We start from the raw sequence: 18,395 nt of genomic DNA, 5'->3' as shown, positions 1-18,395 counted from the left end.
CTTAAGGAGACTGCTCATTTATAACCACCAAGGATGCTCCTTCCAGGATGGATGTACCATCACACATTTAAAGAGGGATGAAAGAGGCGATTGCAAGAATTCCAGGGAAAAACACTGACAGCTGAATCATCCCCAGTAATCACCCAAATTTATATCCCTCAGTGTCACAAACTGAATTATCTCTATAAAAATTAGTTTAGAAAAACAACTTTTCACTTACAGCCGCATAGTGAAAAGACACACCATATCCATGCGGTCAGGATTTTATTTCCAATCTAATGTGCCAATGGCAGTTTCCAATAAGAAAAGCAATTTGCAGGTCCAGCCAATTACGGTTTGTCCTTGGCTGAAGATGACAGGAAGCCTGAGCCTCTGGTTCACAGAAAACATCAGAGAGATATCCCTAATACTCGCTGTGAAGTTAAGCATTAAGAAGGTGATTAAAATTCAGCTTAACTTTGGTACCGAATCAAAGAAAAGGCACTGCTGTCTGATAGCAGGAGAGGATTTTCCAAACTGTGCAAGGAGCAGCGGCATACATTTAAATGCCATGCTGTGTGAATAACACCAAACCTGAGGGCTTCCAGTTATGACCTCACCAAGAAGGCTCTCTTCCAGACGCCATGTGTGTAGAGGCTCCCAGTGGAGCCTTTAAGCATGCAGCCTTTGCTTCATTTGATACTCCAGCTACCCAAAGGTGACTCTGTAGTTGTGGCTGAGAGGTCTGGAGGGGTGGCTGCCACTGGTTTTCTGTGTCACAATCAGAAGATTATTTTCCTCTTTTTTCTCAGAATGCTATATTAGGATATGTCAAAGAAATGATTTCTGAAGATGCTGTGTCAGGATCAAATAGCAAGACAGGTTGGGAATATTTGCTGTGCTAATAAGTGTTTAAAGATAAATAAACCGATGACACCCGAGTAATTGCCCACTTTTGATGTTGACTAATGTGGTTATACCAATGCAACATTGAATTACTAGTGTGAGGAAATGGAAAACTTGAATAGATAATGAAAGGCATTTACTATATGCTATTCTTAAACAGATGAACATAAAATTAAGCATAAATTGTCTTCTGTCACTCAACCATCAAATAGAAGTCACAGGGAAAGATAAGATTTGGCCCTTCATTTGTTAATTCAACAAACTTTCCACCCTATGTCTGGTTGTGCTGTATCAACAGCACAGAGTAAAACTTCCTTCTGCTTCAAAACACAGAAGAGGGCAGATAGGCGTGCCCTCCATCCCTCTTCCATACGCTGATGTTGCCCCCTCCAGGAGTATACCCAGCAGCATTCCATGCTAACACTCATGGGAACATGCTCTGTTACCTCCCTTACCCTAGTAAGTCCTGTTCATCATGAAGATTTGAGCACTACACCTTCGAACGTTGGTTCTTAACTATTAATGAGTTAATGTGTGAATGATTACGTGAACAAAAGGTTGTAGTACAAGGAAAAGAAGTTCTAAAAGGTCAAATATGACTGAGAGCATAGTAAGACCATCAAGACAGGATTCACAAACCCATGGAACTGCTGGTATTTGAAATTCACTTTCCTGCAGTGCTGTGGGTGGAAGCCAGGACTTGGCTAGGTAAGATCACTACCACTGAGCTGGATCTAAAAACTGGTGCCCTAGTTTCAATAAAATACCTTGTTTCAATAAAATATCTTGCCCCCAAAAACCTTAAGGGAAAGTAGATTTATTTGGCTTACGGTTCTAGTCCATTACTGTGGGTAATTCAAAAGCAGGAACTTCAAGTAGCTAGTGACACCCACTATTAAGGGCAGAGAGAAGTGAATGCATTCATGTTTGCTTGCTTGCTTGTGCTCAGCTCAGTGACTATGGTACCATTCACAGCCTGCAGAGGGCTGGATCTTCTAACATCAATTAACATGTATAAGACGACTCCCACAGATAGGCCCACAGGCCAGCCCAATGTAGGCAATCCTTCATGAGATGTACTTTGTGGGTGACTCTGGATCGTGTCAAGATGACAATTAAAGCTAATTATTATAGGTGTAAATATTTTTTTAAAAATGGCCCTTGACAAACAGCAGGCTCGGGTTGGCTGAAAAATTGGGTGCATTGATGATAGTGTGATATGGAGGATGTTAAATTTCCTGTTGAAATTCATAAATAGCACAATTAGATGTACTGATATTTGTTTTGAGGTGATAAGAAGTTATTAAAACCCCATAGGAATCATAGCAATTGAAACTCAGAAGTAAACCACTAAAATTAAAAAAGTGTAACTCCTGTTCAAAGAGTCTCTGCGAGGGACAGTGGCCCCAGACCAAGAGGTCCCAGCAGCTCCACCATGCACATATTTCAGCAGCATATAAGAGGGCACACATTGTTAAAGCCTCCCTCAACAGGAATGGAGTATGCCCTGAGATTCCTTCCAAGTTTGTTGCTATCTCTCAAACCAAAGTCTCAGGGTGTTTCCTTTGACTGGAAGAGCACATCATGCCAACATCACACCTGTAAGAGAGGCTGAAAAAATGTGTTTCTAGCAGCTGTCCATGCTTCCCAGGAAGAAACTAAAGCCTTTAGTTCTGTGTGGCCTTGTAGATGTCTTGTCTGGAGAAGGATAAGAAGACATGCCATTCTGTCTTCTCCTTGGCCACTTTAGTCCTTGGGTAAAGCTCTTTCCAGCTCCACGTGCAGACATGTTGGTTGCCAGCTGACGCTTGTATACCCCTTTCCACATTTTAAGAAGATGCAGCAGCTTAAACCCCGAGAGTTCCTTAGCTTCTGCCCCAGTCTCTTTCTCATAAGCATCTGAAACCCTTTCAGTAAGATGACCACTAGCTAACCCCTCCCTGTAAAGAAATAAAAGCCTGCTTGCACCGTGGTGATTCGGTACTGACTCCTTAACGTTAGCAAGTTGAATCTATCACTTTTCTGTTGCTGTGACAACATATCATAACTAAGGCAATTTATGGAACAAAGTTGTTGCGCCTCCTGCGCAGTCTGTATCCGAGAATGTAGCGAAGTGGTTGGGATTGATGACACAGAGACCAGTCAGTTGCGTTAAGAAAACTTTATGCTCCCCAAATCGGCTTAGGAGAACTTCCCAAGAAAAAACGCTTCCCTTCAGAAAAACTTCTGCCATCCATACACTCACAAATCTCCAACAGAGCTCTCACACACCTCTCACAGACCTCTCACCCTCCTGGCTGGTGGTTAAATCTCCAGCACCAGAATGGGAAAACAGCAGGGAGTAGCTAGCCACCGGGAAGATCAAAGCCATGGTGTTTCAGTGAGGGAGCCCTTATTGGAGCCCTATCAGGAGCTTATGGCACTGAATTGTTTTCAGTAAACATTATCTCCCAGCAGCTGCCTGCTCCCAGGCTGATGGAGGGGTGGGTTTCCGGCCAGGGTCTGTGATCCCCACACAAAGTATTATTTATTTTGGCTTATAGCTGCAGAAGGATGAGAGTCCATTATGGTTGACAGGTGTGGCAACAAGAAACAGGCACAGTGCTCAGCGGTGGTGGTGCACACCTTTAATCCCAGCACTCGGGAGGCAGAGGCAGGCAGATCTCTGTGAGTTCGAGGCCAGGCTGGACTGACAGCCTCCAAAACAATATAGAGAAACCCTGTCTCGTAAAAACCAAAAAAAAAGAAACAGGCACAGTTATAGGAGCAGGAAACTGGTAGTTTACTTCTTCAACTGAAGCACTAAGCAAAGAGAGCAAAATAGAAGTGGGGTAAGACTAAGAACTCGCCCACTGATGTATACTTCCTCCAGCAAGTATAAACCACGTCTCCAAACAGCACCACCACGTGAGGACTAAATGTTCAAATATCTGAGCCTATAGGGGATTTGTCATGTAAATCCCCACATAAACAAAAGTTTAATTGAAGTTCTGCCCAATATGTATTCCCCTTGAGCTAGACTGGAATCTCATTTCTTTTGTTCCCTTGATGACACCCCATGTCTCAAAGAACATTTGGACAAGAAGGATCCATTACAAAGGAAATTCCAAACAGCAGTCTACCATGGCCTTGCTGAAGCTGGAACAAAGGTGTTGGTGTGATTGCAAGTGGTCAAGGGCACCCAAGCCAAACACTGAATACAGTCTTCCAGGAGAGAGGGAAGCAGTCAGTTTTGATCTGATGTTCAGTTATGGTAAAACCTTAGACACCAGGGCTGTCTAAGAAAAGGAAGGAAAACATAGTCTAAGAGTGACAGTATTGGAGAGAAAAAAATTACCTAAAAATCACCAATATTGGGCCGGACATGGTCCCAGTACTGGTGAAACAGAGGCAGGCAGAGTTCTGTGACTTCCAGGCCAGTATTGTGAGTTCAAGGCCAACCACAGCTATATAGTGAGACCCTGTTCCCAAAATCAAACAGCTTCTCAATCAATACAATGAACACGCTAGTGAGTGTGAACTGTTTCTAATCCCAATTGACACTTTCTCTGGAGGGAAACATCAGCATGAGGACCTCAAAGCCCATTGATTTCATTCCCAACTCCCTCAATAACATAAGAGACAGAAAGTTTAGGGATCGCCCATATATGAGAAATCATTCCCCGTGTTACATGTTAGAACTTGGATGTGATGTATCGCTGCCAACCCTGTCGGATAGGCAGAAGGTAGCTCTGCCATGTCTCTGCTAGGCACTTTTGAAGACTGTGTGACTTCTGGCCCCACATTAGATCCTCTTTATAATTTCATGCCATACTTGTCCGCATGTGAGCACATTGTGAGTGTGCACACACACAGAGGATTCTGGTAAAGCTTTGGCATCCCCTTCACCCCATCTCTGCTGCTTAAAATGTAAAAAGAAAAAAACCTTATAACTCATCATTTAATAATTCTTAAACTGTGTTTTTTTTTTACTTACAAAGAACACCCTCTCCACGCTAAGGTAAGAGAGGGGAAAGCAAAGGGAAGAGATTAAAATCAACAAAATAGGATCTCTGTGACAGCGCTGAGTAGACAAAACCATATTCCGATCCCAGTGTTGCCATGTGTTAGTTCATGAACTTGAGCAGATTGTTTAATTCTTCTGGGGTTTAGTAGGCTTGTTTCTAAAATGCTTTCCCATTAAGGATGTTGTTTGTGCAATGGTTAATCTTCCTCCTTACCTTGATCGGATTTGGAATAACAATAAAAATGCACCCCCCCCAGGCGTGTCTATAAGGGTGAGTCTAGGAAGATTTACCTGGGGAGGGAATACCTACATACCTTGAATGTGGAAGGCCCCATCCCTACATCTGGGGTTCTTCAACTAAATAGAAAGGAGAAAGAACACAGTGAGCATCAGTGTTCATCTCTCTGTGCTTCCTGACTGTGGACACAATGTGACCAGTTGCTTCACATTCTCATCTTCATGCCTTCCCTCACTATGATGGATTCAAATCCTGAAACTGTGACTCAAAATAAACCTGTCCTTCCTTATGCTTTCTCAATCAGATATTTTCTCACAACAGTGAGAAAAGTAACTAAAACAGACTACTTGTTCAAATCTCCAGTGCAGCCGTGGGTTTTGAGCCACAGAGGGCAAGTCTCTTCTGCTGGCGTACCCACTTGTTTGTCTGTTCAGTAATTTCAATTATTATTTATGTATTGATTCAGGACAAAATAGTAGCCCAGAATTCAAAATCGGCAGACTTCTTGAGGTAAATAATCAGACTGTCCAAAAGTTGGAAGTCATGGCAAGTAGCCCAAAATATGTCTTCACTCTGACAACAAAACAAAAAACAAAGAACAAAAACCTGACATGTTTGTGAGGTTGTGCAGGGCTTCACTGAAAAGTTATTAAGAAAGGAAGCACTGTTTGGCATCCATGCCCCTTCTTCCTTCCTCTGTCAAGCTGTATAAGCGATGAAAGAGCAGACATGTGTGCATGACACAACTTGAAAACAAAGAGTAAAATGCGTGAAATAAAACACAAAAAGAATCCTAGGCTGTAAAGGAGCCATGGGGTGGGGGTAGGTTGCTAAGTTGAGACAGAGCTCTGGTGAGTTTCGGGAGTCTTCTGGGACTTAATCAGGGGCAGCAACACCCAGAGGGAAGCACATACTTGACTGGAGATGGTTAACAGCAGAAATGACAGCTTCAAGATAGACGATAGTCCTGTGTTAACGGAAAGGGCACAGTCTCACATCTGCAAGGGCTTGTCCCTGGACTAGACAACTGCCCATGGTCATTCTCCCTCAGTAAATCAAAGCCATCAATTACCACCTCCTGCTGCAGCTGCTTCAGATGCTGTGGAATAGACAGGGCTGAACAGTAAAATCAGAATCACTGGCTAGGGATAGCTCCTTTTGGAGCTGTGTGCTGTCAGGGATGCTATCAGGCAAGCTAAGCAGTCACTGTGGGACTCCTACCCCATACTGGGCTTGGATTCCAACTGAGAGCTGTCCAGAGCTTGCCATGCATGGCTTACTTCCCACATCTGAGCTCAGAGACTATGTGCAGCCTTCACACAGCAGTGCAACCTGGAGCCTCCTTTCTCTTGTCACTGATCTCAAAAAACTGAAGTTTCAGCCCTACTGTACCCCCACGAGTTCCTCAGCTTTAATGAGTCTGTGTCTGACCAAACAGAGTCAAAATCCCTCAACAGCCAAAAGGAACTCAGGGAGAGCTAGCAGCCCATGAGATAATTATTCAATGGGAGTTGGAAAAAAATCTTTTGAGCAGATATTTGAATGATTGACATATATTGATGATTTCTAAAAACAGTCTGTTCGGGCCCGTGAGATGGCTCTATTGGAAAAACACTTGCCACTAAGACTGACAATCTTAGTTCAATCCCTGGAGCTCACATGGTAGAAGACTACCAACTTCCCACAAGATGCAAACATGATTTCCATATGTGTACAGTGGCATGCTCATGGACATGTGTGTACAAATAATGACAGTAGGAACAACCATTTTTTAAAAGAAATACTTTGTCCAGCCAACCCTACAGGAAATTTGAACCAAGCACTGTTCTATTCCCTAATAGTATTTGACAGTTGTGGCTACCAATTGAACTTGAAAAAATAATAGGTGTTTTATGAGTAAACAATGCATGCTTATAAAATGTAGGTTAAAAATGCTTGGGCATAAACAATAAGCACACATTTTCTATAGTTTCCTCTCTTGCCCTACAGCTAGTAATCTGTTCAACCCTCCAACATTTTTTTACTCTCTAAATGCAGTGTGCACGTGTGTGTCTGTTTTGTAGTAAGCATTCCTTGAGTCCCTGTGTTTATATCCTTTTGTTTATATTCATGTCACTCTAATAGGTGGTTTCTAGTAAACAAATTGTTGAAACAACAAGAACATGTGAAACACTGAAATGTGAATAATAAGCATTGACTTTTCCCTATGAGGTTTACTAACTTACACCTTGACCAATACTGCAGGAGAGCTCAATTCTCTACAACCACATCAACATGGATCACTGTCATTTCTCAGATTCATTTCTTTTAAAATTAGTTCTTTGAGAGTTTCATATAATATATTTTTATCATATTCACCACTGAAATTCAACCATTCCCAGACCCACACCCCTTACCTATGTGTATGTGTATATGTGTGCTGTATGCATGTGTGTGCTTTATTAATAATCCTCCAAGACCAGTTTGTGCTGCTCAAATATTCTTGGTTGTGTTGCCTTCCATTGGAATGTGGTTGAGGTATCAGGCACTACACTCAGAAAACACTGTATTTCCCTCTCCCAACCAGAAATGATTGCTAATAGCTTGTCAGATAAAAATGGAATTGTATGCCAAATTCCTATTTCCATGCTAGTATTTGGTCTGCAGTTTTTCTTCATGTTATCATGTGAGAGTTTACGTGTGAAGCTGACCGGCTGAATCTAGAACACTCTTCTTACAGTCATCCAAACACTATGGATCTTATACTATTTCTGCCTCCTTTTCCACAGTGACCCTTGAGCTTTGAGGTGGAGTGTGGTGTGGTATGATATACAATGTTACCTTTAGGGTTGAACATTCTACACCTTGGACAGTTGTGGATCCCTGTTTTAACCACCATCTATTTTATTGCAAGCAGAAACTTCTCAGATGACTGAGAGATGCATTGTCCTATGGATATAAAAGTAAGTGATTAGGAGTTGTTTAACACTATGTCCTTTTATCAGCACAATAGTGATAGGTTCTCTCCTGGGACCTCTAACCTATCTGACATAGGTTCTTAGCCTGATAAATGGTACCACATGGATTTCATCTTGTGGAACAGGACTTAAATTCAATCAGAAAACAGTTGCTTACTCCCATGATGCTCATTCCACTATAGCACCGAAGGACATGCCTTGCTAAGCTGTCATTATTATAACTTACAAGGTTCATAGCTAGTCATCTGATTGATGATTACTTCTTGAAGAAATTGTGTTGTCTTAAATAACATATCCCCAAGTGCTAATGGAGTTGATTGCTCTTTAACTCATAGATTGGTTTTATGGATGAACTTTCAATTGCTAGTTTATATCATTTACACTTAGTTTGTGTACTAAGCTGAGTTCTAAAGGACAAAGATTTATGTTTCTCATTTATTTATTTTAAAGAACTATGGGTTTTAATCCTCTGCTTACTTTTTGCCAGTTAATTCCCTCTTTAGCTTGTTTTCCTCTGCTTTGTTTTGTCTTGCATGTTGCATATTTTCAGTAATGTTTGCTCATCCTTGACTATTCTTTACAGACAGTGAAAGACTTAAAACAGTTCTGGGTATAGATATGAAACTTGTTGGGTAGTGGACATCACTGGGAGATCCATTGGAAAGAGGGTTTTTCCTCCAGGAAATACAAAAACTGTCTAGTTTGCCTGGGGAGTATTAGCAGCTTCTCATTTGGATACTGGAAACCAATCCAGAGAAGTTGGCTTCAGACTCCAATTTCCAACATTCATTATTCTGCCTCATTTCCATGTATTTGCTCCCGAGCTGTATCCCATTCCACCCCTCAGAGTCAAGAGGATCTCAGGATAAATGCCCCCACACAAGAATAAACCCACCACCCCATCAGCATGGAAGGGCAGTAGGGGTCTAACTGTCCTTTTAGAGTCTGTTGGCCATATCTCTAGGACACTCCCTGGTGATTAATGGGCCATTAGACCATACTTCAAGGTGAATATCATGTTTGCCAAGAGCCACCCATTCTGCTGTTTTCCATCTTGTAGAGGCCGGAACTCGCTACTGTTTCTTCTTCTGTTTTATGAGACTGTCAGTCAAGCAGAGGTCACTGGATATTCTCTGTCATGTCAAACGTCATGTAAACTTCCTTAAAAAGTCATTATCAATGCAGAGAAAAGTTGGAGCCAGTAGATATGATGATCGGTTTCAATGTCAACTTACCACCAGTAGAGTAACTTCAGCAAGGAATCTCAACTCAGGAACTGTCCTGATTAACTGATGTGGCAAGACCCACCCCAACCCAAATGTGCATGGCATCTACTGGTGGTAATTCAGACGCCCCTCCCAAAAAATAGGCACAGCAAAAGAAAGGTGGTTTACCCTTTATTCCCCTGGTCTTTCTTTTTGACACTGCTGCTGGTGATGATGGTGGTTCTTTACCAATATTAAAGCACATGCAGGCTTCCGTTACTGACTGAGGAGCAACTACTCTCCAGGGACTTCTAAGGCTTTCAACACCAAATGGGATTGCTGAGGTACCCAGCCACAAGGACCAAGGAACTATTCAATGAAAACATAATACTATACGTGTGTGTTGTGTGTGTGTGTGTGTGTGTGTAAGTTTGTGTATAAGTGTGTGTGTGTATATAAGTGCATATAATTATCATACTGATCTGTTCCTCTAGAGAACCTCCACTAATACACTGGGGAAAGCTCTGAACAGAAAATTGGAAAACAGAATTCAGTCCTAGTTTTGCCACTAATTAAATTCTCACTTGTTTTTGGCACTCATTTGTTTTTGAGGAGGCCCCTCTGCCTCCTGTCTCTCAGGCTTTTTACTGTTTTCTCTCTCTCTCTCTCTCTCTCTCTCTCTCTCTCTCTCTCTCTCTCTCTCTCTCTCTCTCTCTCTGTCTCTCTGTTTCTCCCTCTCTCTCTCTCTCTGTCTTATTCTTACCTAGGAATGCTCGGCCTCAGCATGACTTGTTTCTATCCAGTTTTGCTAAGTTAAATTATCCCTTTCTCTTTAACTACATTTTGCCTCTGGGCTTTTTACTTTTCTTTATTCTATATGTCTTCCTTTCCTTTTTAACCCTTGGCTGCTGTGTGGCTGGGTGACTGGCCCCTTGTGTCCTCCTCTCCTTTTCCTTCCTTTTCTCCCTCCTCACTCTTCCCTAGAATTCTCCTCCTATTTATTCTCTTTGCCCACCAGCCCTGCCTATTTCTCTGTCCTGCTAAGCTATTGGTTGTCCAGCTGTTTATTAGACCCATCGGGGCTTTTAGACAAGCAAAGTAGCACAGCTTTACAGAGTTTAACAAATGCAATGCATTTTTGTATCATTAAACAAATGTTCCACAGTATAGCAAGTGTAACACATCTTAAACTGATATTCCACAACACTTCATCAGTAAGTAAGTGCTGAGCTCTGTTGCTTGACAACATGGTGATTCTCTGAATGAAAGATGTGGAGACAAGTGCTGTGGTAACGGTACAAGCGGGACATGTCTGAAGGACAGATGGAGCTCAGACAACGCTGCTGGAAATCACGCATCAGAAAAACAAACTAGCAGGGTAGGCTTAGGAATTTGGGGTCAGAGAACCCATGTTCAAACCCTCAGGGGATATCTAACGCCCACTGTGTAACTAGTCCATCACTTCTGATGGCCTTATTTTCCTCACCTGTAAGGTATCATTACATGCCTATTTTATAAGGTTTGGTAAGGCATTGTTAATCACCATTTGGAATTCTCCCATCAGATAACTGTGGTCGACTTTCCAGCCTTATCTTGCTATTGGAAGTATACATTTCTCTCTATGCCATGGAATGCACAGAAATCCAACGTAACTCAAGGTGGAGATGTGACTACAAGGTGTGCTTGAATTGCTAGATGTCTGTGCTGCTGGAAAAGGGAAGGTGGCCTTGCATGTCAGTGAGACTTTAGCTGAGACGACTGGTCAGGTGGATGATGGGCTCAAGTGCCTGGGTAAAAGCAGACTGTGGAACATCAGGCTTGCCCATGTCCAACACTCCTACCAGACTCCTTTCACTGTGGCCCTGCAGCTTAGATGATAGCCAGTCTCCTGATACTGACCTCCTTGTCCTTGAATGACCCAAAAGTTATACAGGCAGCTGAGCTGTGCTTGGGAGGCTAACAGCAGGCACAGTCATGATTGTTGCTCCAACAGCATTGACAATAGTTCACTGAATTTTAGCAAAGAGCAATGGGAGGGTTTTATGGTAAGGAGGGAATATAACACTCATATGAGTTTATACAGGGCTGAGAAGAGGGAATCTATCAGAGAAGACTGCTGTATTTATCCTTTGGTCATTTTTTTCTCCAAAAGAAGGAGATAGTTAGATGGGTCTAAAAGACACCAAAGTGTTATTATATGAAGTTAAGGGATTTCCCTTGGGGAATGAGTGTGTGTGTGTATGTGTGTGTGTGTGTGTGTGTGTGTGTGTGTGTGTGTGTGTGTGTGTGTGTGTTGGCCTGCAGAGACTGGGCTCAAATGCAGGCATTCCCCAGGTAATGCCCATGTTTGGAATGCTGCCTCCAGGGGTAGAATAGAACAGCTTTTGAAAGAAAAACATTTCTTCTGAGCTTGCTGATCAGGTTTATTAACATTCCCAACGTTCATTTAAAAATACAATTTCAAAGAGTTTCCTCTCTTTCAATTACTCATGCTGACAGGCTCATTTTTTGTGTGTCATTTCTTTTGAATTAAGCCAGTCAAACTGCATTAGAGTCTAAGTGTCACACAAAGCAGCCTTAATGATGTCACTGAATAAGACTGGAATACTGGTTTGTGTACCCTAGAAGCTGTTTCCTGGGAATCATGCACACTCAGATATCTCATTCTCATCTTTGATTCCTCTTCTTCATCCTGGCTTTCTTTCTGTTGTGATTTTTCTTATCCCTCCTTGGCCCTCTTGACTGCCATTCCTATGCACTTGACCTCCCCTGGCTTGACAATAGAGAAGGCACTATGCACTGAACAGCACACTAGCATTCTGGAATTGTTGGTCCTCGTGGGAAATCAAGTATCAGAACACCAACCTTAAAAAATATTTAGTAAAAGATGCTAAGAGACTGTCAGATTCCAGGCACCAAAGTTAAGGGAACACCAGCCAGTTAGTACTGTAGAGGCCTAATAACTTTGGCAACAAGTTCAGAGACACACCTTTTAATTATGTTTCCTATGTGCAAGATGAGGTTAAAAGTGATACCAACTGTCTGAGTTAGGGTTTCTATTGCTGTGTGGAGACACCATGACCCCAGTAACTCTCACAAGGGAAAGCATTTAACTGGGGCTGGTTTGTAGTTTCAGAGGTTTAGTCCATTGTCATAACAGGGAACAAGGCAACATGCAGGCAGACATGGTGCTGGAGAAGTAGCTTGAGAGTTCTACATCTTGATCTGAAGGCAGCAGCGGGAAGAGAGAGATACTAGTCCAGGCTTGAGCATTTGAATCACAAAGCCTATTCACAATGACACACTTCCTCCAACAAGATCATACCTCCTAATCCCTGTCAAGTGGCGCCACTCCCTAATGACCAAGCATTCAAATATAAGGTGATGTCCATTCCTACGCAAACCACCACACCAATCTAGCGAAACTGGGAGGGAGGCATCCTTGAGACAAAGGATGCATGTGAAGGATGTTCTGCAGCACCCAATACTTACGAAGGTCTCCTTCCCAGTGAAGTCCCAAGACTGCCCTGTTGACACTACTTCATTGTGGCACTCTCCTCTCAGTGCATTTACTCCATTTTTGTGATTATGAAACTTTTTTCTACTGTGTTCCGAAGCCTCAGTGGGACAGTGGCTGATTCAGACTGGAGTGCAAAACTGAAACAAAATGATTCCTATGGGGCTGGAGAGCTGACCCAGCTGTTAAGAGCACCGATTTTTCCCACAGGACTGGAGCTCAGTACTCAGCACTCATAACAGGCAGCTCACAAACACCTGCAACTCCAGCACCAGGGAGCCAACATCCACTTCTAGACCCCTCAGGTATCTGCACTCATAAGGCATACATACATTCACACAGACAGACACACATGCAAAAAAATACATCTTTTAAAAATGATTCCTATTTCTGTGCTACACTAAACTTTTTATGGTGTGCTAAGAATAATACTCTACCGGCTCTTTATTGCTCTGTACTTTGGACAACCTTATGGAATAAAATTTTCATTTAGGGTCTAAGGAGATTGTTCAGTGGATAAAGTGCTTGTCACACAGGCAGGAGGACCTAAGTTCAGATCCCCGTATCCATGTAAAAGCCCTGTGTAGCAGTATATGTTTGTAACAGTGGTATTGGGAGGAGTCGAAGAAAGGTAGATTCCTAGGGGTGACTGACCAGCCCAACTAGAATATTAACACACACATACACACCCTAAAAAGTATTTTGAAACATGACAGAGATAGACAGTGAATAAAAGAAAAATAAACAAGGCCCTGAGCAATATGCACAATTAAACTTAAAGGGTGTATGTCTTTAAAGGCCAAGGAGGAAATTAAAGAATGCAAGTGCTTCTCCTCACTCCCAGGATTCCTACATGGCCAATGCTCATTGAAAACTGCAGTCTGAAGTGCTCACACGCACAGAGGCAAAGCACAGGCAGCTGTCCAGCTGCCTGGCTGCCCAGGTTCAGCCTGGGAACTCCAGAGAAAGCCTGAGTTCCTTGGTCCCAATTAGCTTCAAACTGAACAAATTCCACTTTTGCCAACAACTTTCTTCTCCAGCAGCTGTTTAAGTCTTTGGGATGTGTGCCACAGCAGGTCAGTGCTAATTGGAGCAGGTGCTGGCTTCCGTGGACACTGAGGTGGCATGGAAGGCATTGTGTTGACCGCTGCCCCCCTCCTGACCTCACCCCAGAAACCTCTCTCATGACTCATAGTTCTTACTTTCTCGCTAAGATGGCTTGTAAAAATTTTCTCATTAATTGTGTTATACAGTATTGTAAAATACCTGGGGAGAAAGTTCATATTAAACCTTGCCCAAAACGCAAAGAATATAAAGCGCTGTTATTGGCAGAGAAGATGCAATTACATTGGCAATGAATCCAGTAAGACAGCATGGGCTCTCAAAGTCCAGGGAGACAGTAGCAGCTTAAGTTTTATGCAGTTTTAATTAAATGAATATATAGGCTCAAGGAATTTATAGCAGATCCTAGACATGCAGGCTCCCAATTGAACCCCACTGAGTTTTATTCTTAAGATACCAAATAGAGAAATACTTCACAGATGGGCCTCTATGCAACATATGACCTGGAGACTTTAGGTTTGTTTTACATCATATGAGAAAAATAAATCCAAATACAGCCCTGGGACATAGCTGAATATTCATATATTTAATGTGAATAATTTAATTTATATGGTCCAAAAAGGTCTAAATATAAAATTGTTTATGAATACCTTGATGTATCCTCCAAATATAAAACTGTTTTTGGATACCTAGATGTATCCAATACTTAATTTTAATTTAAAGTCTTAATGAACACAGTTCAGTAATGCATTTTATAATTAGACTGGTTGTTGGCACCGTTTTGTTTAGATCTGGTATGTAAGTGGGCATCAGCTACATTGCCATCAAGAAAACTGAAGCCTAAGCAAGTTTGTGTGTCTACCTGAAATCTTCACGTGGACTCATTTTAATAATCATACGTTATGAAGACAGCCTCATCTGCATGATGCTTCAAACCCAGCTTTACTGACGGTGAGGATGCTGCTGTGTGCAATTAATCTTTCAAAACTGGAAGACACAGCCACATGTCTGCTTCCAAATGGAGGTCTAGAAGAAAACCAGCCTGTGTACTGTCCAAAACATTTCCTTGACAATTTGTACTATAAAGGTAACATCACTGTAGCGGCGCTGCCTCAGCTGAGAGAGAGGTAAGTGACACACAGGTGCCCTGGAAGATGACATCTCAGGGACGTGGCAGTCCAGTAAAACACCGTGGCCACATGTGTGAAGTACCAGAGGGCATGCAGGAAGCAGATGGCATTACAAATGATGTCACGTAACAGTGAATGGAACAGCTGCGTAGAGAGTGCAAACCTTTGTGAGAAGAGTCTAAGACTAGGAGCTGAAAGCCACAACTAGCAACTCCCTCAGGATCTCTAAACGTCTGTGTCCTCAGTCATTGATTACAATCAACAGAAGTTCTTCCCAGTGCATCTCCGAGAGAATGCATATTGAGCAGTGGCAGCTGACTCTGAAATGCAAGGGCATGAGACGCTAAATCAGTGGTTCTCAACCTGTGGGTCACGACCCCTTTGGGATGGCATGTTAGGTATCCTGTGTATCTACTTATGAAGTAGCAACAAACTAATTTTATGGTTGGGGTTTACCACAACAGAGGCTCTATGTTAAGAGTCACAGCATTAGCAAGGTTGAGAACCATTGCTCTAAGTGGAATTCAGGAGCTGTTGGAAATGTCATTCAGTTGTTACTGATTTAATTTTGAGAGCAAATCTTTATCAATATTAGAAGTCTCCCCGAAATTTTTGCTTCATGCTAAATAAATGACTATATAAAATCATTTTCCTTACAAGATATAAATATTCAAGTGTAAAATGGCCTCATTAACTTAAACTTTATGATCTATTTTTATAAGTTTAAATACAAACAATGGGATTATGTGAAATTAATAGCTGGTACAAGTTCCTTTTGGATTGTTACTGTAATGGTACTTTTTGCTTTATACGTGTGTGTGTGTGTGTGTGTGTGTCTGACTGCCCCAGTACAATATTTGCTCTTAGTATTTTCCAAGAGCAAATGCTTCGTAAGTTGCTTGCAATTTCAGTGTCACTTTCTGTTGGAAGATTAACTCTTAGTTAAATATGTAATTTTAGATGTTGGCGTCTCCTCTGAGATTCAACCTCATTAGATAACTTCAACCTGAACTCATATACCATTGTTTACACAAAATTGAAACTAGGTTTTTCAGAAGAACTAATAGAGGCATGTGAGAGAAGACAGATACTAGCAAGTTATTCACTTATTTGTTGTATGTTTTGTTGAGGCAAGGTCTCACTGATTGTCCATGTAGAGCAGGCTTATCTCTAATTTGCAGCAATTCCTCTGCCTCTGTTTCCTGAGGGCTGGAGTTACAGGCAGGTATCACCATGCTGGGGTGGCTACTATAAAAAAGATCTTAGACTTTGAGCTCCTACTGGAACAAATACCAAACTGTGAGAGATTAAAGCTCTTCATATACTAATGTGGAACCTAGGAAATAGTTACATGATCAGAACATATCACTTACTGGATCAGTTTCTTTTGGTTTAGAACTTAAGGGACTCTTAAGGTTATCCTGAGTGTTTGTGTCATTTCTCCTCAATTTCTTATAATGAAATTTCACTGAATCTAGGCAATAAAAGTAGAATTCTGTTGTAATTACTATATTGAAATGCAAATTTAGTGGCATAAATCACAATGAAAAAAAACCCACAAATTGGGCTCTGAATGAATCTGTTTCCCTCAACTCATTCATAAATCAATCCAATTCATCATCAGATGGTTTTGAGCAGATAGATCCTGAATCATATCACCAGCTTTCAGTGTGCCTTTATTATTAAAAATAAACTTCCATGAAGCATGGACAGCGTGAACAAATTCTGAACCAACATTGGCACCATGGCTACATCACTGTAATTGCCCTTCCTGACAGACTGGCTTATCTGTGTGGCCACCTCCTCATTCATTATAGCTACCACCTGTCCAGAAGGCTCCAGTGTGTGCATCCAAAGCAATTCAGAACAATAAAGCCAGCTGTATGTCTAGACACATCAGTTGACACACTACGTGATGGTGCAGGATACTTTCCCTCCTTGGGGTCTTGCTCTGAGTCCTGAGATTTTATTGAAGATAGACTGGCCATGGGCTGCAAGGCTCATGGAACAAGAATAGAAAAGTGTTTTGGCAACGGGTCTCTTGGTTTCCTCAAACTTTGCCAAATGCCATTGAGAAGCAGTATCAAGAAAACTGGAGCAATTACCTTGAGGAAATAAAGGAACGTAACAGGCTTTGAATCCAAAAGGCTTTAAAGTGCATGGGGACAGTCCAGCCAGACTCTCTGGACACAGCTGCAATGCCTAGGTATAGCTGAAAACTCTAATAGCATAGGTTTCCAGGGCGTCCTTGCTATCGGGTGCTAGTTTACAACAGATTGCTGTGGGGCCTGTTTAGCATAAATCACCAGAGATGGAATCAGTGTGGTGGCTAGCCTGCCGCTTGAGCTCTTGGTCATTACTCATTTTGCTGTGGTACACCCTGATCACTACACTGATGGGGGACGTCCTTCTGTATGCTGTGAATATATGTTTCTCTTATTGGTTGATGAATAAATGCTCATTGGCCAGTAGCCAAGCAGGAAGTATAGGCCAGGCTACCAGACTAGGAGAATGCTGGGACTAGGAACACAGAGAGAGAGTCAAGAGAAAGATGCCACCTAGCTACTGAAGTAATAACATGTTGGAACTTTACGGATAAGCTACAGCCTCATAGCAATACATAGCTTAATAGAAATGGGTTAATAATTAAGAGAGAGCTAGCCAATAAGAAGCCTAAGCCATTGGCCAAATGGTTTATAGTTAATATAAGCCTCTGTGTATTTATTTGGGACTAAATGACGGCGGGACCACTGTCTACACCACACCACATAGGGATATAAAATCCTGACAGGACAATGAGCTCTCTGCCAGGAAAGGGACTGAATATATATATATATATATATATATATATATATATATATACATATACATATATATATATTTTTTAAATGAACAAAAGTAAATCTAAGGAGGTTGGTGCAAATCACCAAGTTCATAGGTTACTATGACTACAAATCTGAGCTATGATCTTGAAGCATCCTCATCTATGTGCCACACAAAGGTACTGAGAAAAAATAATGAGTGGGAGCACCTGATATGGTGCCCAGACTTGGGACAACCTGAGACCTTCTCCTGGGGTTTGAAGTCATGCATTCCATGATTTGAGATACGAGAGCAAAGCACTGGATATTTACAACAATATAGGTGATTCAGAAGATCTTCTGGAAGACAAAAGCACTTGGCAGGTGCCACATTAATGTTTTGTTGCTTCTATTTTTCTCTCAGGTACTGAAGATGGCCCCCTGGCCAGGTAATGCTGGGCAACTAACTACTACACCCCTGGGCTGCAGTGCCCCTCTCCCATCTTTTTATCTGAAATCTTTTAATGCCTGGCGTAGCTACAATTTGCAAGCCAACTAAAATCAGGATTATTTAGAAGTGGCACTACCAAATGC

Source organism: Mesocricetus auratus, unplaced genomic scaffold (assembly GCF_017639785.1).
Source record: "Mesocricetus auratus isolate SY011 unplaced genomic scaffold, BCM_Maur_2.0 Super-Scaffold_100011, whole genome shotgun sequence".
In the NCBI taxonomy this organism is placed as follows: Eukaryota; Metazoa; Chordata; class Mammalia; order Rodentia; family Cricetidae; genus Mesocricetus; species Mesocricetus auratus.
Note: the sequence above shows the minus strand (reverse complement) of the source record.